General features: G+C 45.5%; 1 long non-coding RNA gene across 1 annotated transcript in view; it reads right to left on the minus strand.

The window, feature by feature from the left end:
- Nucleotides 1-6,977: 6,977 nt before the first annotated feature.
- LOC120980479 overlaps nucleotides 6,978-21,801 on the minus strand; it is a 126,089-nt gene continuing 111,265 nt past the window's right edge. Inside the window, exon 3 of the long non-coding RNA XR_005774531.1 lies at nucleotides 6,978-7,065. This is a non-coding gene — a long non-coding RNA (uncharacterized LOC120980479). The remainder of the gene's footprint in view (nucleotides 7,066-21,801) is intronic.

Consider the following 21,801-nt stretch of genomic DNA (forward strand, 5'->3'; position numbering starts at 1 on the left):
ACTAATTATTAAAGACAATATTTTTTTATATTTTTTTTTACTCCCTCCTCTCTACCCATTTAAATATCCATAGAATCAGATTCCTCCATCCAGCTGCATTTGGATGTATTTAATATATATATATATATGTTTATATATTTTTTATAATATATATTTTTTCCTCGATAAAAATGTATATATTTATTTTTTACATACTATATGTACCACTGCCCTACATAACTATACTAATAGATACCCACCCGATTCATACCACTTTGGTATCTCCCAATATTTATAACCCACCATTCTTTTTTAGTATATACATTTTTATTTTATTTTTTCTTGGTATACTCTGTCCATAATAACATGATATATTTCTATTCAGCCCACGTGTAGACAGACCTAATACATTATATGTTTTTATTGCTTGTGAGATATATGTTACATTTTATATGTGTATACATTTGGGTCTTTTATACATACACAATTCCTGTATCTCATTTTATATTTCTCCTATTTGGTTTTACCAATAGGTATTTGCCTTTTTTATATATCCACACACAATAGTTTTTTTATATATACACGGCCTGCACTGTAGGGAAGTCTTGCCCAAGGACTTCCTACTGACCATAGCCAGGATTCAAACCCTGGTCTCCCATGTGAAGGGCAGCGCCCTTGACCAGTACACTACCCAGACAGCTATATACAATGTATCGGGGTGACAGTCCCTGCACTGTATACAATGTATCAGGGTGACAGTCCCTGCACTGTATACAATGTATCAGGGTGACAGTCCCTGCACAGTATACAATGTACAAGGGTGACAATCCCTGCACAGTATACAATGTACAAGGGTGACAATCCCTGCACAGTATACAATGTATCAGGGTGACAGTCCCTGCACTGTATACAATGTATCAGGGTGACAGTCCCTGCACTGTATACAATGTATTTGGGTGACAGTCCCTGCACAGTATACAATGTATTTGGATGACAGTCCCTGCACAGTATACAATGTATCGGGGTGACAGTCCCTGCACGGTATACAATGTATGGGGGTGACAGCCCCTGCACGGTATACAATGTATCGGGGTGACAGTCCCTGCACTGTATACAATGTATCGGGGTGACAGTCCCTGCACTGTATACAATGTATCGGGGTGACAGTCCCTGCACTGTATACAATGTATCAGGGTGACAGTCCCTGCACAGTATACAATGTATCAGGGTGACAGTCCCTGCACTGTATACAATGTATCAGGGTGACAGTCCCTGCACTGTATACAATGTATCAGGGTGACAGTCCCTGCACAGTATACAATGTATGGGGGTGACAGTCCCTGCACAGTATACAATGTATGGGGGTGACAGTCCCTGCACAGTATACAATGTATGGGGGTGACAGTCCCTGCACAGTATACAATGTATGGGGGTGACAGTACCTACACAGTATACAATGTATCAGGGTGACAGTCCCTGCACTGTATACAATGTATCAGGGTGACAGTCCCTGCACTGTATACAATGTATGGGGGTGACAGTCCCTGCACAGTATACAATGTATGGGGGTGACAGTCCCTGCACAGTATACAATGTATGGGGGTGACAGTCCCTGCACAGTATACAATGTATGGGGGTGACAGTCCCTGCACAGTATACAATGTATGGGGGTGACAGTCCCTGCACAGTATACAATGTATCGGGGTGACAGTCCCTGCACAGTATACAATGTATCGGGGTGACAGTCCCTGCACAGTATACAATGTATGGGGGTGACAGTCCCTGCACTGTATACAATGTATGGGGGTGACAGTCCCTGCACAGTATACAATGTATCGGGGTGACAGTCCCTGCACAGTATACAATGTATGGGGGTGACAGTACCTACACAGTATACAATGTATGGGGGTGACAGTCCCTGCACAGTATACAATGTATGGGGGTGACAGTCCCTGCACTGTATACAATGTATGGGGGTGACAGTCCCTGCACAGTATACAATGTATGGGGGTGACAGTCCCTGCACAGTATACAATGTATAGGGGTGACAGTCCCTGCACAGTATACAATGTATGGGGGTGACAGTCCCTGCACAGTATACAATGTATGGGGGTGACAGTCCCTGCACAGTATACAATGTATGGGGGTGACAGTCCCTGCACAGTATACAATGTATGGGGGTGACAGTCCCTGCACAGTATACATTGTTTATAATGATATTCCTCCATATTTTGATCATCTTTGGACATTTTTGGTGAACACCCACAGGAAGTGACATCACCATTCAGTTCCTCCCCACCATGTGCAAGACTCAAACCATGGACTACTATAAATACCTGCATGTATGTATACCCTTTATATTTGTCCTATGTTATTGCTCCTGAAGAAGGGGGTGCACTGTATAGCCCCCGAAACGCGTTGAGCCTCGATTCCAATAAAAGGGAAGTTTCCTGACGTACCCTCTTCCTGTGATTCTACATGCGATCCTGGCGGGGGAGTTAAGCCTATGGGTGTCTTGAGTTTATCCCATGGACTATCTCCCCTCGTGAAGTGAGTCATAACACAGATTTTCTTGGTTTTACCTTGTTTATATCTTTTGATATGTTTTAAGGTGTTATCTGATACCCACTATGTATTTTGATTCTTATTAGACATTACTATATTCTCCTATTTAGTTTTATTCATACACTACGTTACAGGGTTGGCGCCCTCGAGTCTGGCTGGGCCCACTTTTTTTCTCTTTTTCCAAGTATGTGCTATTTCTACTAGCAGTGGCCGTCCACTGCAGCTCCAGCCGCCTCTCACTGCCCTGGTCCCCATTCTGTCCTAATACCTCTCCCTTTGAAAGTCTGTGATTAACACTCTTGTTTTCGGGCGGGGGTCTCTTTTGTCCCCCCATTCTTTCTTCTCCTGTATACAATGTACGGGGTGACAGTCCCTGCACGGTATACAATGTATCAGGGTGACAGTCCCTGCACAGTATACAATGTATCGGGGTGACAGTCCCTGCACGGTATACAATGTATCTGGGTGACAGTCCCTGCACGGTATACAATGTATCGGGGTGACAGTCCCTGCACGGTATACAATGTATCAGGGTGACAGTCCCTGCACGGTATACAATGTATCTGGGTGACAGTCCCTGCACTGTATACAATGTATCTGGGTGACAGTCCCTGCACGGTATACAATGTATCTGGGTGACAGTCCCTGCACAGTATACAATGTATGGGGGTGACAGTCCCTGCACGGTATACAATGTATCAGGGTGACAGTCCCTGCACAGTATACAATGTATCTGGGTGACAGTCCCTGCACGGTATACAATGTATCTGGGTGACAATCCCTGCACGGTATACAATGTATCGGGGTGACAGTCCCTGCACGGTATACAATGTATCTGGGTGACAGTCCCTGCACAGTATACAATGTATCGGGGTGACAGTCCCTGCACGGTATACAATGTATCAGGGTGACAATCCCTGCACAGTATACAATGTATGGGGGTGACAGTCCCTGCACAGTATACAATGTATCGGGGTGACAGTCCCTGCACGGTATACAATGTATCGGGGTGACAGTCCCTGCACAGTATACAATGTATCTGGGTGACAATCCCTGCACAGTATACAATGTATGGGGGTGACAGTCCCTGCACAGTATACAATGTATCTGGGTGACAGTCCCTGCACAGTATACAATGTATCTGGGTCACAGTCCCTGCACAGTATACAATGTATCGGGGTGACAGTCCCTGCACAGTATACAATGTATGGGGGTGACAGTCCCTGCACAGTATACAATGTATCGGGGTGACAGTCCCTGCACTGTATACAATGTATCTGGGTGACAGTCCCTGCACAGTATACAATGTATGGGGGTGACAGTCCCTGCACGGTATACAATGTATCAGGGTGACAGTCCCTGCACAGTATACAATGTATCGGGGTGACAGTCCCTGCACTGTATACAATGTATCAGGGTGACAGTCCCTGCACAGTATACAATGTATCGGGGTGACAGTCCCTGCACGGTATACAATGTATCTGGGTGACAGTCCCTGCACGGTATACAATGTATCTGGGTCACAGTCCCTGCACAGTATACAATGTATCGGGGTGACAGTCCCTGCACAGTATACAATGTATCTGGGTCACAGTCCCTGCACAGTATACAATGTATCGGGGTGACAGTCCCTGCACAGTATACAATGTATCTGGGTCACAGTCCCTGCACAGTATACAATGTATCGGGGTGACAGTCCCTGCACGGTATACAATGTATCTGGGTGACAATCCCTGCACAGTATACAATGTATCTGGGTCACAGTCCCTGCACAGTATACAATGTATCAGGGTGACAGTCCCTGCACGGTATACAATGTATCTGGGTCACAGTCCCTGCACAGTATACAATGTATCGGGGTGACAGTCCCTGCACGGTATACAATGTATCTGGGTGACAATCCCTGCACAGTATACAATGTATGGGGGTGACAGTCCCTGCACAGTATACAATGTATCGGGGTGACAGTCCCTGCACGGTATACAATGTATCAGGGTGACAGTCCCTGCACAGTATACAATGTATCGGGGTGACAGTCCCTGCACGGTATACAATGTATCGGGGTGACAGTCCCTGCACGGTATACAATGTATCTGGGTCACAGTCCCTGCACAGTATGCAATGTATCGGGGTGACAGTCCCTGCACGGTATACAATGTATGGAGGTGACAGTCCCTGCACGGTATACAATGTGTATGTCTCGGTTAATAGTAGTTCGCTATACGGTATGGAAAACTTATCACACTAAACAGTTGTGGTCACAGAAACGGACTAATGCAAATCCTGACGTGAAACCCATCAGAACCAGTACATAATTCTCCATGACCAGCATGAAACATCTCTTTTAATTCACAGACGCCCTTAATCCCAACTCTGCAGTGGTCGCTGCTCTTTCCATTTGCTCAAATCCAAGGCTATTCTCTGTTTGCTTAATAGGGTTATCTCCAAAATAGATCCCCCCAATGTGAGCAGCATTACATCACTCCACTAATGTGCAACCGGCTCAGCACTTAACCCCTTCTGCAGCACATTGCACAGCAGTGGTCATGATCTTCTTCTCAACACAGTCACAACATATGGTGATCTTTATACACGTAACATAATAGACATTGGAAATCAAAGAAAGGAAAAAACACAAACATCCTTTACAAAGATTGCAGGGAGGAGGGTGGGGGTTGTAATGCGTTACCTCCAGGGTGCAGCTCCAGGCTCTTCGCTCCATTCTCAGCTTTGTATTTCCCACACAAATCCTTATCCTATGGGCAAGTCCTGTGGAATCTCAGCAGAGCAGGGCCCGTGGGAGACTGCGGGAGCCCCACATCTGCTTCCAGTGACCCCCAGCAGGCTGACCGGGACAATGGTCACAGTGCTAGAAGTGGCCCCTATGTGAAGTTTGTAGCCCCCACCCAGCAGCTCCAGCAAAGAGTGTGCAGAGTAGTACAACCCCTCTCCTCCTCCTCTCCACCCCCAGCATCCAGTGATAGCAGAGCGGCAGGAACCACAAGACAAAGAACTTTCTTTATTCATTTCCATACTGCTTCCAACAGAAACCGGACCCAGGGGCCTGGGCTGAGCCTGGACATGATGTATCCTCATCCCTGCACAGACTGCATTTAGTGGGGAGCGCCCAGTACTCCCAAATGTGTCATCTGGGGGAATTACCAGCCCAAACTAGGACCCCAGGGACTGCAACAAGTCCTAGCAATGTCCAGGGATGCCCTGAGTCCATTGGGGCCTCTGTCACTGTCCGAACCAGGCATTTACATCACATAATCCTATTATGGGTAATCCCCTGATCATGTTACCAGCACATCCCATAATAACCCTCCTGCCTGCCGGACTGTTTATGGCAGCCTGTACTGGTAGATGGAGCCCTTCCAGGGATCCACAGTCATTACTAGAGGTGTGACTGGGAAAGCCATCCGAGGGGCAGCCATTAAATTACTGTACACTTATTGGTACTAGCGCTCCTTATGGAGGGCACCTAGTAGACGTAAGGAGTCCGGGCAATGCTATGCAAACCCCAGGCACTGACTTATGGGATAGGTACCAGGGTCGGACTGGCCATAGACCGGTGCATAACGATCTGATGCTCTCAGCATTAATTAATGCTAGGATTGTCAGGTACTTCTGCAGCCGGCGAGTGGCCGCAGTGTATCACCGTCCCTAGGACAGTCATACAGCTGGGGCGGTATTTTGTGCTGCACTACAGTACTGCAGGCCCCGCCTACCTGTGTTGCTCCACCTTCTGTCAATTTGGACACGCCTACAACATGGGGCCACTTTAAGTTCCCAGTCTGCCCATGATCGCTAGTCGCTACCTTACATCTGGTGGCGTCACAGGCTCAGCTTTCCTCTCTTTTTGGAAACAGAGATAATTTGCATGTAGAATTATTTCCTTAACCCTTTCTAATAACCCTGGGGCAGAGGGGCCTTTTTTCCCCCCTTTGGCACCAGGGCCGGAGAGACAGTAACTTCTCAAGCTACACTGAAGGTCAAGGACAGGAAAGGAACCTTCAACCTGGTTTGGGATTCCAGTCAGACCAGACATGAAACCGAACCCTCAAAGTCTAGTAAATGAAGATCCATCTTCCCAGGGGATCTCCGGGGGCATCGGGCGCCTGTGCCACTGAAGCAGAGGACAGCACCCAATGTGCAGATCTTGGCTTCGTCTGCTCCCTGTGCCCGGACTCCTCTTCAGACAAGTTACATGTGGCAGGTTTGGGACCCTAAATCCCAGTTGCCTAATGGTATGCAAAATCAGGTACCAGGCCCCTGGGATTAAGGTGACCGAGTGTGTCCCCTTGTAGACTGTCAAGTCCTCGGGGGTAGGATCCTCTCTAATCTGCCCCTGTCTGTCACCCAGTAGCTGAGACCTTATTTCATATGGACAGGAATCCACAGCGCCTTATGAGAATCATCATCTCATCTTACCTTGATAAGTGGTTAAAAAGCAATAGGCTGCAGAGATCCGATCATCCTTCTGGTGCTGGGAGAGACTGGTCCGGAAGAAATCAGATCCTGCAAAATACACAGAAAGAAATGAGCAAAAACAGAGATAATCAATATAATGACAGTAATATGGTAACATAACCGGCAGGCTACAAATACTTCAGCAGCTGAGGTGTGTATGAGGAGGTTGTACAGCAGCTGAGGTGTGTATTAGGAGGTTGTGCAGCAGCTGAGGTGTGTATTAGGAGGTTGTGCAGAAGATGAGGTGTGTATGAGGAGGTTCTGCAGCAGCTGAGGTGTGTATTAGGAGGTTGTGCAGAAGATGAGGTGTGTATGAGGAGGTTGTGCAGAAGATGAAGTGTGTATGAGGAGGTTGTGCAGCAGCTGAGGTATGTATTAGGAGGTTGTGCAGAAGATGAGTGTGTATTAGGAGGTTCTGCAGCAGCTGAGGTGTGTATGAGGAGGTTGTGCAGCAGCTGAGGTGTGTATTAGGAGGTTCTGCGGAAGATGAGGTATGTATTAGGAGGTTGTGCAGCAGCTGAGGTGTGTATTAGGAGGTTGTGCAGCAGCTGAGGTGTGTATTAGGAGGTTCTGCAGCAGCTGAGGTGTGTATTAGGAGGTTGTGCAGAAGATGAGTGTGTATTAGGAGGTTCTGCAGCAGCTGAGGTGTGTATTAGGAGGTTCTGCAGAAGATGAGGTGTGTATTATGAGGTTCTGCAGAAGATGAGGTGTGTATTAGGAGGTTGTGCAGCAGCTGAGGTGTGTATTAGGAGGTTCTGCAGAAGATGAGGTATGTATTAGGAGGTTGTGCAGCAGCTGAGGTGTGTATGAGGAGGTTGTGCATCAGCTGAGGTGTGTATTAGGAGGTTCTGCAGAAGATGAGGTATGTATTAGGAGATTGTGCAGCAGCTGAGGTGTGTATTAGGAGGTTCTGCAGCAGCTGAGGTGTGTATGAGGAGGTTGTGCATCAGCTGAGGTGTGTATTAGGAGGTTGTGCAGCAGCTGAGGTGTGTATTAGGAGGTTCTGCAGCAGCTGAGGTGTGTATGAGGAGGTTGTGCATCAGCTGAGGTGTGTATTAGGAGGTTCTGCAGAAGATGAGGTATGTATTAGGAGATTGTGCAGCAGCTGAGGTGTGTATTAGGAGGTTCTGCAGCAGCTGAGGTGTGTATGAGGAGGTTGTGCATCAGCTGAGGTGTGTATTAGGAGGTTGTGCAGCAGCTGAGGTGTGTATGAGGAGGTTGTGCATCAGCTGAGGTGTGTATTAGGAGGTTCTGCAGAAGATGAGGTGTGTATTAGGAGGTTGTGCAGCAGCTGAGGTGTGTATTAGGAGGTTCTGCAGAAGATGAGGTATGTATTAGGAGGTTCTGCAGCAGCTGAGGTGTGTATTAGGAGGTTGTGCAGAAGATGAGGTGTGTATTAGGAGCTTGTGCAGCAGCTGAGGTGTGTATGAGGAGGTTGTGCATCAGCTGAGGTGTGTATTAGGAGGTTCTGCAGAAGATGAGGTGTGTATTAGGAGGTTCTGCAGAAGATGAGATGTGTATGAGGAGGTTGTGCAGCAGCTGAGGTGTGTATTAGGAGGTTCTGCAGCAGCTGAGGTGTGTATTAGGAGGTTCTGCAGAAGATGAGGTGTGTATTAGGAGGTTGTGCAGCAGCTGAGGTGTGTATGAGGAGGTTGTGCATCAGCTGAGGTGTGTATTAGGAGGTTCTGCAGAAGATGAGGTATGTATTAGGAGATTGTGCAGCAGCTGAGGTGTGTATTAGGAGGTTCTGCAGCAGCTGAGGTGTGTATGAGGAGGTTGTGCATCAGCTGAGGTGTGTATTAGGAGGTTGTGCAGCAGCTGAGGTGTGTATGAGGAGGTTGTGCATCAGCTGAGGTGTGTATTAGGAGGTTCTGCAGAAGATGAGGTGTGTATTAGGAGGTTGTGCAGCAGCTGAGGTGTGTATTAGGAGGTTCTGCAGAAGATGAGGTATGTATTAGGAGGTTCTGCAGCAGCTGAGGTGTGTATTAGGAGGTTGTGCAGAAGATGAGGTGTGTATTAGGAGCTTGTGCAGCAGCTGAGGTGTGTATGAGGAGGTTGTGCATCAGCTGAGGTGTGTATTAGGAGGTTCTGCAGAAGATGAGGTGTGTATTAGGAGGTTCTGCAGAAGATGAGATGTGTATGAGGAGGTTGTGCAGCAGCTGAGGTGTGTATTAGGAGGTTCTGCAGCAGCTGAGGTGTGTATTAGGAGGTTGTGCAGCAGCTGAGGTGTATTAGGAGGTTGTGCAGCAGCTGAGGTGTGTATTAGGAGGTTCTGCAGCAGCTGAGATAAGGAGGTCCTGTGTAACACTGCTCCTCTCTGCATCACCATCAAGTTCTTGTAGAATAATTATCACCCGCTGACGAGTATGGAGGAGTAATAGTGACTATGAGTAGGTTTCACAGTACAATGCTGGGACCTGTAGTTCTTCTGCACGTCCCTGGCAGTCATTCTGCGGTCACCATTTTATTGAATGGTTTCTTCTATCTGGACTTCACTATAGAAAGTCCCTGGATTTGCGGTCACATTTCTAAAGAATGACTGTGTGTTCAGGGCGCTGTCACTTTAAGACAAATTATATAAAAAGTAGCATTCATGTACTAAAGAGAAGCTCATGTGACCAGTGAAACAATGGATCTGTGTTTCATGAGCCACAAAGTATCAGATGGCTCAGGATATGTGTACACTGCTATATCTGAGCACATACATGGCAGTATTATAATGTACAGTGCTATATCTGAGCACATACGTGACGCTATTATAATGTCCGCACGGAGCTTTATGCAGACCCTGACCGCCAAGCAAGTCTACATCATTATGTCATACTACATCCCTCGCTGTCTCCTCAAGATTCTTCTTGTGTCAGTATTCACTGTAATTCTTGCATTCTATTCATGGACCAGGAAGACCAGGATGAACAGAGCAGTGCAAGGAATTTTGGGAGAATGCTGTAATATCCGAGCTGCATCTGTAGCTGGAGAAGATATGAAGGTTTATGCTCCCTGATCGCCCAAAGCTCCAGGATCACATGATTGTGGAAGAGCTGGAAATTTACGGCATCTGCCCGGGACGTCCATCCTGGGACTGCTGATGCGCAAAATCACAACTTCAGGCAAAACAGACTCTGAGCAATGAGATACTGGGTCACTAGAATGATATATACAGTATAAAAAAATGAAACCTTTATTATTTACAAATTATAATGTATATTTATTAATTGCAAAATATTGGAATTCATTCCCGATCAGCGACACCGTTGTAAGATTCTCCTCTTATAACACTCCAGAGACATTACATCATATGTGACTGATATCAGCCGCTCCTCTTATAACGCTCCAGTACTGATATAACCTCCAGAGACATTACATCATGTGACTGATATCAGCCGCTCCTCTTATAACGCTCCAGTGCTGATATAACCTCCAGACATTACATCATATGTGACTGATATCAGCCGCTGCTCTTATAACGCTCCAGCCCTGATATAACACTCCAGAGACATTACATCATATGTGACTGATATCAGCCGCTCCTCTTATAACGCTCCAGCACTGATATAACCTCCAGAGACATTACATCATATGTGACTGATATCAGCCGCTGCTCTTATAACGCTCCAGCCCTGATATAACACTCCAGAGACATTACATCATATGTGACTGATATCAGCCGCTGCTCTTATAACGCTCCAGTCCTGATATAACCTCCAGAGACATTACATCATATGGGACTGATATCCGCCGCTGCTCTTATAACACTCCAGAGACATTACATCATATGTGACTGATATCAGCCGCTCCTCTTATAACGCTCCAGTACTGATATAACCTCCAGAGACATTACATCATGTGACTGATATCAGCCGCTCCTCTTATAACGCTCCAGCGCTGATATAACCTCCAGACATTACATCATATGTGACTGATATCAGCCGCTGCTCTTATAACGCTCCAGCACTGATATAACCTCCAGAGACATTACATCATATGTGACTGATATCAGCCGCTCCTCTTATAACGCTCCAGCACTGATATAACCTCGAGACATTACATCATATGTGACTGATATCAGCCGCTGCTCTTATAACGCTCCAGCACTGATATAACCTCCAGAGACATTACATCATATGTGACTGATATCAGCCACTCCTCTTATAACGCTCCAGCACTGATATAACCTCCAGAGACATTACATCATATGTGACTGATATCAGCCGCTGCTCTTATAACGCTCCAGCCCTGATATAACACTCCAGAGACATTACATCATATGTGACTGATATCAGCCGCTCCTCTTATAACGCTCCAGTCCTGATATAACCTCCAGAGACATTACATCATATGGGACTGATATCAGGCGCTCCTCTTATAACGCTCCAGCACTGATATAACCTCCAGAGACATTACATCATATGAGACTGATATCCGCCGCTCCTCTTATAACGCTCCAGCACTGATATAACCTCGAGACATTACATCATATGAGACTGATATCCGCCGCTCCTCTTATAACGCTCCAGCACTGATATAACCTCCAGAGACATTACATCATATGTGACTGATATCAGCCGCTGCTCTTATAACGCTCCAGCCCTGATATAACACTCCAGAGACATTACATCATATGTGACTGATATCAGCCGCTCCTCTTATAACGCTCCAGCACTGATATAACCTCCAGAGACATTACATCATATGTGACTGATATCAGCCGCTGCTCTTATAACGCTCCAGCCCTGATATAACACTCCAGAGACATTACATCATATGTGACTGATATCAGCCGATCCTCTTATAACGCTCCAGTCCTGATATAACCTCCAGAGACATTACATCATATGGGACTGATATCAGGCGCTCCTCTTATAACGCTCCAGCACTGATATAACCTCCAGAGACATTACATCATATGAGACTGATATCCGCCGCTCCTCTTATAACGCTCCAGCACTGATATAACACTCCAGAGACATTACATCATATGTGACTGATATCAGCCGCTGCTCTTATAACGCTCCAGTACTGATATAACCTCCAGAGACATTACATCATATGGGACTGATATCCGCCGCTCCTCTTATAACGCTCCAGCACTGATATAACCTCCAGAGACATTACATCATATGAGACTGATATCCGCCGCTCCTCTTATAACGCTCCAGCACTGATATAACCTCCAGAGACATTACATCATATGGGACTGATATCAGCCTCTGCTCTTATAACGCTCCAGCCCTGATATAACCTCCAGACATTACATCATATGAGACTGATATCAGCCGCTCCTCTTATAACGCTCCAGCACTGATATAACCTCCAGAGACATTACATCATATGTGACTGATATCAGCCGCTCCTCTTATAACGCTCCAGTACTGATATAACACTCCAGAGACATTACATCATATGTGACTGATATCAGCCACTCCTCTTATAACGCTCCAGTACTGATATAACACTCCAGAGACATTACATCATATGTGACTGATATCAGCCGCTCCTCTTATAACGCTCCAGCACTGATATAACATCCAGAGACATTACATCATATGTGACTGATATCAGCCGCTCCTCTTATAACGCTCCAGCCCTGATATAACCTCCAGAGACATTACATCATATGTGACTGATATCAGCCGCTGCTCTTATAACGCTCCAGCCCTGATATAACACTCCAGAGACATTACATCATATGTGACTGATATCCGCCGCTCCTCTTATAACGCTCCAGCACTGATATAACCTCCAGAGACATTACATCATATGGGACTGATATCAGCCTCTGCTCTTATAACGCTCCAGCCCTGATATAACCTCCAGACATTACATCATATGAGACTGATATCAGCCGCTCCTCTTATAACGCTCCAGCACTGATATAACCTCCAGAGACATTACATCATATGTGACTGATATCAGCCACTCCTCTTATAACGCTCCAGTACTGATATAACACTCCAGAGACATTACATCATATGTGACTGATATCAGCCGCTCCTCTTATAACGCTCCAGTGCTGATATAACCTCCAGACATTACATCATATGAGACTGATATCAGCCGCTCCTCTTATAACGCTCCAGCGCTGATATAACCTCCAGAGACATTACATCATATGAGACTGATATCCGCCGCTCCTCTTATAACGCTCCAGCGCTGATATAACCTCCAGAGACATTACATCATATGTGACTGATATCAGCCGCTCCTCTTATAACGCTCCAGCGCTGATATAACCTCCAGAGACATTACATCATATGAGACTGATATCCGCCGCTCCTCTTATAACGCTCCAGCGCTGATATAACCTCCAGAGACATTACATCATATGTGACTGATATCAGCCGCTCCTCTTATAACGCTCCAGCGCTGATATAACCTCCAGAGACATTACATCATATGTGACTGATATCAGCCGCTCCTCTTATAACGCTCCAGTACTGATATAACCTCCAGAGACATTACATCATATGAGACTGATATCAGCCGCTCCTCTTATAACGCTCCAGTACTGATATAACCTCCAGAGACATTACATCATATGTGACTGATATCAGCCGCTCCTCTTATAACGCTCCAGCGCTGATATAACCAGCCGCTCCTCTTATAACGCTCCAGTACTGATATAACCTCCAGAGACATTACATCATATGAGACTGATATCAGCCGCTCCTCTTATAACGCTCCAGCCCTGATATAACCTCCAGAGACATTACATCATATGTGACTGATATCAGCCGCTGCTCTTATAACGCTCCAGCCCTGATATAACCTCCAGAGACATTACATCATATGTGACTGATATCAGCCGCTCCTCTTATAACGCTCCAGCCCTGATATAACCTCCAGAGACATTACATCCTATGTGACTGATATCAGCCGCTCCTCTTATAACGCTCCAGCGCTGATATAACCTCCAGAGACATTACATCACATGTGACTGATATCAGCCGCTCCTCTTATAACGCTCCAGCACTGATATAACCTCCAGAGACATTACATCATATGTGACTGATATCAGCCGCTCCTCTTATAACGCTCCAGCGCTGATATAACCTCCAGAGACATTACATCACATGTGACTGATATCAGCCGCTCCTCTTATAACGCTCCAGCACTGATATAACCTCCAGACATTACATCACATGTGACTGATATCAGCCGCTCCTCTTATAACGCTCCAGTACTGATATAACCTCCAGAGACATTACATCCTATGTGACTGATATCGGCCGCTCCTCTTATAACGCTCCAGCGCTGATATAACCCCCAGAGACATTACATCATATGTGACTGATATCAGCCGCTCCTCTTATAACGCTCCAGTACTGATATAACCTCCAGACATTACATCATATGTGACTGATATCAGCCGCTCCTCTTATAACGCTCCAGTACTGATATAACCTCCAGAGACATTACATCATATGAGACTGATATCAGCCGCTGCTCTTATAACGCTCCAGAGACATTACATCACATGTGACTGATATCAGCCGCTCCTCTTATAACGCTCCAGCCCTGATATAACCTCCAGACATTACATCACATGTGACTGATATCAGCCGCTCCTCTTATAACGCTCCAGCACTGATATAACCTCCAGAGACATTACATCATGTGACTGATATCAGCCGCTCCTCTTATAACGCTCCAGTACTGATATAACCTCCAGAGACATTACATCATATGTGACTGATATCAGCCGCTCCTCTTATAACGCTCCAGCGCTGATATAACCTCCAGAGACATTACATCACATGTGACTGATATCAGCCGCTCCTCTTATAACGCTCCAGCGCTGATATAACCTCCAGACATTACATCACATGTGACTGATATCAGCCGCTACTCTTATAACGCTCCAGTACTGATATAACCTCCAGAGACATTACATCACATGTGACTGATATCAGCCGCTCCTCTTATAACGCTCCAGCACTGATATAACCTCCAGAGACATTACATCATGTGACTGATATCAGCCGCTCCTCTTATAACGCTCCAGGACTGATATAACCTCCAGAGACATTACATCATATGGGACTGATATCAGCCGCTCCTCTTATAACGCTCCAGTACTGATATAACCTCCAGAGACATTACATCATATGTGACTGATATCAGCCGCTCCTCTTATAACGCTCCAGCACTGATATAACCTCCAGAGACATTACATCATATGTGACTGATATCAGACGCTCCTCTTATAATGCTCCAGTACTGATATAACCTCCAGAGACATTACATCCTATGTGACTGATATCGGCCGCTCCTCTTATAACGCTCCAGCGCTGATATAACCCCTAGAGACATTACATCATATGTGACTGATATCAGCCGCTCCTCTTATAACGCTCCAGTACTGATATAACCTCCAGACATTACATCATATGTGACTGATATCAGCCGCTCCTCTTATAACGCTCCAGTACTGATATAACCTCCAGAGACATTACATCATATGTGACTGATATCAGCCGCTCCTCTTATAACGCTCCAGCGCTGATATAACCTCCAGAGACATTACATCATATGAGACTGATATCAGCCGCTGCTCTTATAACGCTCCAGAGACATTACATCACATGTGACTGATATCAGCCGCTCCTCTTATAACGCTCCAGCCCTGATATAACCTCCAGACATTACATCACATGTGACTGATATCAGCCGCTGCTCTTATAACGCTCCAGAGACATTACATCATATGTGACTGATATCAGCCGCTCCTCTTATAACGCTCCAGCACTGATATAACCTCCAGAGACATTACATCATGTGACTGATATCAGCCGCTCCTCTTATAACGCTCCAGTACTGATATAACCTCCAGAGACATTACATCACATGTGACTGATATCAGCCGCTCCTCTTATAACGCTCCAGTGCTGATATAACCTCCAGACATTACATCATATGAGACTGATATCAGCCGCTCCTCTTATAACGCTCCAGCGCTGATATAACCTCCAGACATTACATCACATGTGACTGATATCAGCCGCTACTCTTATAACGCTCCAGCACTGATATAACCTCCAGAGACATTACATCATATGAGACTGATATCCGCCGCTCCTCTTATAACGCTCCAGCACTGATATAACCTCCAGAGACATTACATCATATGAGACTGATATCCGCCGCTCCTCTTATAACGCTGCTATGGTGTTTATGGTTAGTGACCCTTTTGCTTGCTTGTACCCATCATTCTAGAGATCTGTGGGACCCACAGGAACCAGAGCCCACTTTTTAGGACCACTGGCTTCTCTCTATATGAAACGATGTGATTGTTCTCCTTGAAATCTGCAGCCGCCCAGTACATGTGTACTCAGCAGAGATGCCAGTACCAGAGATTATACATGCACGGCCTTGACCCAGCAGTCGGGCACACAGTGGACGGGTCATATATACAGCACAACCTGCTTCCCAGAGCAAGGTTACAAAACAGGTGACTGACCGGAGGCTCAATGGAGCTCCTAACTGATATCACAGATGAGTGCTGGTATATGGAATATATACAGTACGATATTGAGACATGGCCATTACATGGATCTAACATTGGAGGACATTTAATCAGGTTACAGCCAGAAGCTGTTTACTACTCCTAGGTGATGTCTAGAGGGGAGATTGGAAAGATAAAGATCCTTTTTTGCAAAAATGTTTTCTGTCCACTGTAGGAACTGTTTCTACACAGAAGCACCTGGACATTTTCCTCTGCATTTTAAGTTTTACAACGGCCACCACTTAACAGGATTAGACAATCAACCAATCAGAAGATCAGTTTAGTTTTAAAACGGCCAATAGACTTGTGTTTAGGTTTGAAATTTTGTATTCGCCAATTAGATGTCCTCCACGTGGGACAAGAAGGAAGGTTATGGGTGAATGGACTGAGGAGAATGGACTGAGGTTATCATTTTGCGTATTAGTCGGTTCATTCATCATAAGAGCTATAAACCTTGCTGTTTCTGGGCCTGATAATCGGAATAAAGCTTCATCTCTGGAAAAGAACTGAGGATTGCTGCCATCCTCATTCATCATTTTTCATCATCACTCGCCTTAACAACATTTTGGTGCCATGACCCAGATATCTGCTCAGAAAGATAATCTACATATCACTGCTTTAGTCACAGGCACAATGTATGATTATACAGACACCAGTAATATGTGTTATCTTATAAATATAGGAAAGACATGCTGAGGGCAGAGCTGTGTCCTAGCATCTACATATCATATACACTATGTACTATAGCTTCACCACACTGAGATCTGCTGTCACAGATGTAGTAGGGGAGAACACCAAAAGACAACAAGAAGGAAGGGGAAAGACACTAGGCCTCACCGCTTTGGAAGGAAAAGGGTCACCACCTATAAAACCCTGCTCCTGGCCCTAACTCCAATCCGTATGGGCACCTCTCGATGGTAGAGATGCCCATACACAGGAACCTAGAAAACCCTGGTGGCCCTCGGATGCCCTAATGGTAATGACAGGGCAGAGACAACCCGCTCCTTCCCTGGTGAAGGAACCAGCGTCACGCTGAGGCCTAGTAAACAACAAAGGTGGAGGGAAATACAAAATACAACAAGCGAAACACTTAACCACTTCCCATCTGGGCCATTTGCCCCCTTCCTGACCAGGCCAAATTTTGCAAAACTGACATATCTCACTTTATGTGGTAATAACTTTGGAACGCCTTTATTTATCCAATTCATTCAGAGATTGTTTTCTCGTGACACATTGTACTTCATGATAATCATAAATTTGAGTCAAAATATTTCACCTTTATTTATGAAAAAATCCCAAATTTACCCAAAAATTTCAAAAATTCGCAATTTTCTAAATTTCAATTTCTCTGCTTTTAAAACAGAAAGTGATACCTCATAAAATATTTATTATTTAACATTCCCCATATGTCTACTTTATTTTGGCATCATTTTGGAAATGTCATTTTATTTTTTTAGGACGTTAGAAGGCTTAGAAGTTTAGAAGCAATTCTTCAAATTTATAAGAAAATTGCCAAAACCCACTTTATAAGGACCAGTTCAGGTCTGAAGTCACTTTGTGGGGCCTACATAGTGGATACCCCCATAAATGACCCCATTGTAGAAACTACACCCCTCAAGGTATTCAAAACCGATTTTACAAACTTTGTTAACCCTTTAGGCGTTCCACAAGAATTAAAGGAAAATGGAGATCAAATTTTTAAATTTCACTTTTTTGGCAGATTTTCCATTTTAATAAATTTTTTTCTTTAACATATCGATGGTTAACAGCCAAACAAAACTCAATATTTATTACCCTGATTCTGCGGTTTACAGAAACACCCCACATGTGGTCATAAACTGCTGTATGGGCACACGGCAGGGCGCAGAAGAAAAGGAACTCCACATGGTTTTTAGATGCCATGTCCCATTTGAAGCCCCCTGATGCACCCTTACAGTAGAAACTCCCAAGAAGTGACCCCATTTTGGAAACTAGGGGATAAGGTGCCAGTTTTATTAGTACTATTTTTGGGTACATATGATTTTTTGATCATTCATTATAACACTTTATGGGGCAAGGTGACCAAAAAATTGGTTGTTTTAGCACAGTTTCTATTTATTTATTTTTACAGCGTTCACCTGAGGGGTTCAGTCAAGTGACATTTTTATAGAGCAGATTGTTACGGACGTGGCGATACCTAATATGTATACTTTTTCTCATTTATTAAAGTTTTACACAATAATAGCATTTTTGAAACAAAAAAATTATGTTTTAATGTGTCCATGTTCTGAGAGCTATAGTTTTTTTTATTTTTTGAGAGATTTTCTTATGTAGGGGCTCATTTTTTGCGGGATGAGGTGACGGTTTTATTGGTACTATTTTGTGGGACATACACATTTTTGATCACTTGGTGTTGCACCTTTTGTGATGCAAGGTGACAAAAATTGCTTGTTTTGACACAGTTTTTTTGGGGTTTTTTTACGGTGTTCACCCGAGGGGTTAGGTCATGTGATATTTTTATAGAGCTGGTTTTTACGGACGCGGCAATACCAAATATGTCTATTTTATTTTATTTTTTCTATTTTTAATTTTTTTTTTTTTGTTCCTTACTTGGGAACTTTTTTTTTTTTTACATGTGAAACTTTATTTTATTTTATTTTTTCAACCCTTTATTTTTTTTTTACACTTTTCGTCCCCCATAAGGTCATACAAGACCTCTGGGGGACATTTGCTTCACTTTTTCTTTTTTTTTTTCACTGTTGATTTCTCCTGTAACTGGGGCTGACATAGTAGCCCCAGTTACAGGACAAATACACCCCTATAGAGGCTGTACAGCAGCAATCCAGCGCTGTACAGCCTCAGTGCAGGGCTGACATAGGAGCCCCAGTTACAGGACAAATGCACCCCTATAGAGGCTGTACAGCAGTATACAGCGCTGTGCAGCCTCAGTGCAGGGCTGATCGAGGTCTCTGAGAGACCTCACACAGCTCCTGCACACTCCGGTCACGGCGGTCACATGACCGCCGGGCCGGAACAGGAAGCGCACAGCGCTTCCTTCTCTGCAGACACAGCGCTCGGTGAGCGCTCTGTCTGCAGCGATCGTGAAGGCAGGGACACCTGGGAACTGTCCCTGCCTTGTCTTAGGGTTGCCCTGCTGTCACTGACAGCGGGCAACCCGATCAGCAGCTGCACGATTAGCGTGCAGCTGCTATTTCTGACAGGACGTTTTAAAACGTGCTGTCAGAAATAGACGTCCACCCATAGGACGTTTATAGTCTATGGGCGGACGTGAAGCGGTTAACTTCTGAGGCTGATGGATTATGGATGAAGGATGAACAGGACTTCAACTAGAACCACACTCCAGCTCTTCCAAAAACCAAATGAAGCTATCCAGAGCAAGAAGTGATGGGTAAAGTCAGACTAAATAGGGGGAGGTAAAGGTCACATGATCCACACCTGAACAGGAGGTGTGGACATACAAGCAACACACAGACAAAGTGAAACCAAGACCAAAAGAGGCTGTCAGATCACTAATGTGCAGATAATCTTTCAGACCTTCTGGGACCTGTCACAGATGTGACAGTACCCCCCCTTCTACGGGTGACCTCCGGGCACACAGGGCCAACCTTATCAGGATGAGCTCTGTGGAATGCTCTCACCAGACGACTAGCATTAACATCGGTCGGTGGAACCCACATCCTCTCCTCTGGTCCGTACCCTCTCCAATGAACGAGATACTGGAGGGATCTCCGGAGAACTCAGGAGTCCACAATCCTGCTGATCTGAAACTCCAAATTGCCGTCCACCATGACAGGAGCGGGAGGCAAGGAGGACGGCTCAACAGGTTCGACACATTTCTTTAGCAACGATTTATGAAATACGTTATGGATTTTCAATGCCTGAGGAAGTTCAAGACGGAAGGCTACAGGGTTAACAATGGCAGTGATCTTATATGGACCAATAAATCTTGGTCCCAACTTCCAAGAAGGTACCTTAAGTTTAATGTTTCTTGTAGACAGCCACACAGAATCACCCACTCTCAGGTCCGGACCACTCATACGTCTCTGTAATGACCGGCGTCACACACAGGGAGGGAAAAGGGAAAGCCCTGCCCAAGGGAGAGGGAAAGGTGGTGACCCCTAACTCACCTTGCGGCTGGCACCTGACTGCCCTGACGTCCCTAGACGGGTTCCTCACCCGTGCGGCGATCACGTGCCTAAACCCTGGCTTTCCCTAGAATGAGCCCTAGATAGTGAACGGGCCGGTGGGATCGCTAGTCCGCACCACTGTCACTAAGAGGGAAACACCAGGGAGAGGACAGACAAAACAGACAAACACATACACCCAGGTGGGCGACCACAATAGACCACAAAGGTCCAACAGGGATCCGGAGGGTAGCGTTCTGGACCAACAACCAGAGAACGCAGCAACACAGCTCCAGTGGGTCAGAATAGATGTCCAGGCAGAAAGCTCTATATCTGGCAACCAGAGAAGTGGGAGATGGGAATATAAGGAGGTTTGGGAGTGCTGGACAAGGAACAGCTGAGGAGAAGGAGCTACGGATCCCTGAGTGAGCCAAAAGGGTTTGCAAAGCAAACCCAGAAAGCCACCATAAGGAAACAGCCCTATCTTACATAGAGCGTGCAGCCAACCGCTGCGACTTCCTGACCCCAGGTATAACGGAGTCAGGCGTGGTTCTCGATACCCTCGTGACAGTACCCCCCTCTCTACAAGGGGACTCCGGACACTCAGGACCAGGTCTCTCAGGATGAGAGGCATGAAAAACCCGAACTAGCCTGTCGGCGTTTACCTCAGACGCAGGAACCCACATTCTTTCCTCGGGACTGTAACCCCTCCAATGCACCAGATATTGAAGAGAGCGGCGGACCCGGGCGAGAATTAACAATTTTGGATATCTGAAATTCTAGATTACCATCCACGACAACAGGAGGGGGTGGCAGCGGTGACAGTTCTAGAGGTGGAACATATTTTTTGAGTAACGACTTATGAAAAACATTATGGATTTTAAAAGTCTGAGGTAACTCCAGGCGAAAAGCCACGGGGTTGATGATGGCTACAATTTTGTAAGGGCCAATAAACCTAGGACCCAGTTTCCAAGAGGGAACCTTCAATTTAATATTCCTAGTAGACAACCACACATAGTCATTCACTCCTAGGTCCGGACCTGGCGACCGTCTCTTATCGGCCATGCATTTGTATTTACCTCCCATATTTTTCAAGTTAGCTTGCACCTTCTGCCACACCGATGAGAGAGATTGACGAAAACCGTTCCTCTTCGG

Source organism: Bufo bufo, chromosome 10 (genome assembly GCF_905171765.1).
Source record: "Bufo bufo chromosome 10, aBufBuf1.1, whole genome shotgun sequence".
Classification (NCBI taxonomy): domain Eukaryota; kingdom Metazoa; phylum Chordata; class Amphibia; order Anura; family Bufonidae; genus Bufo; species Bufo bufo.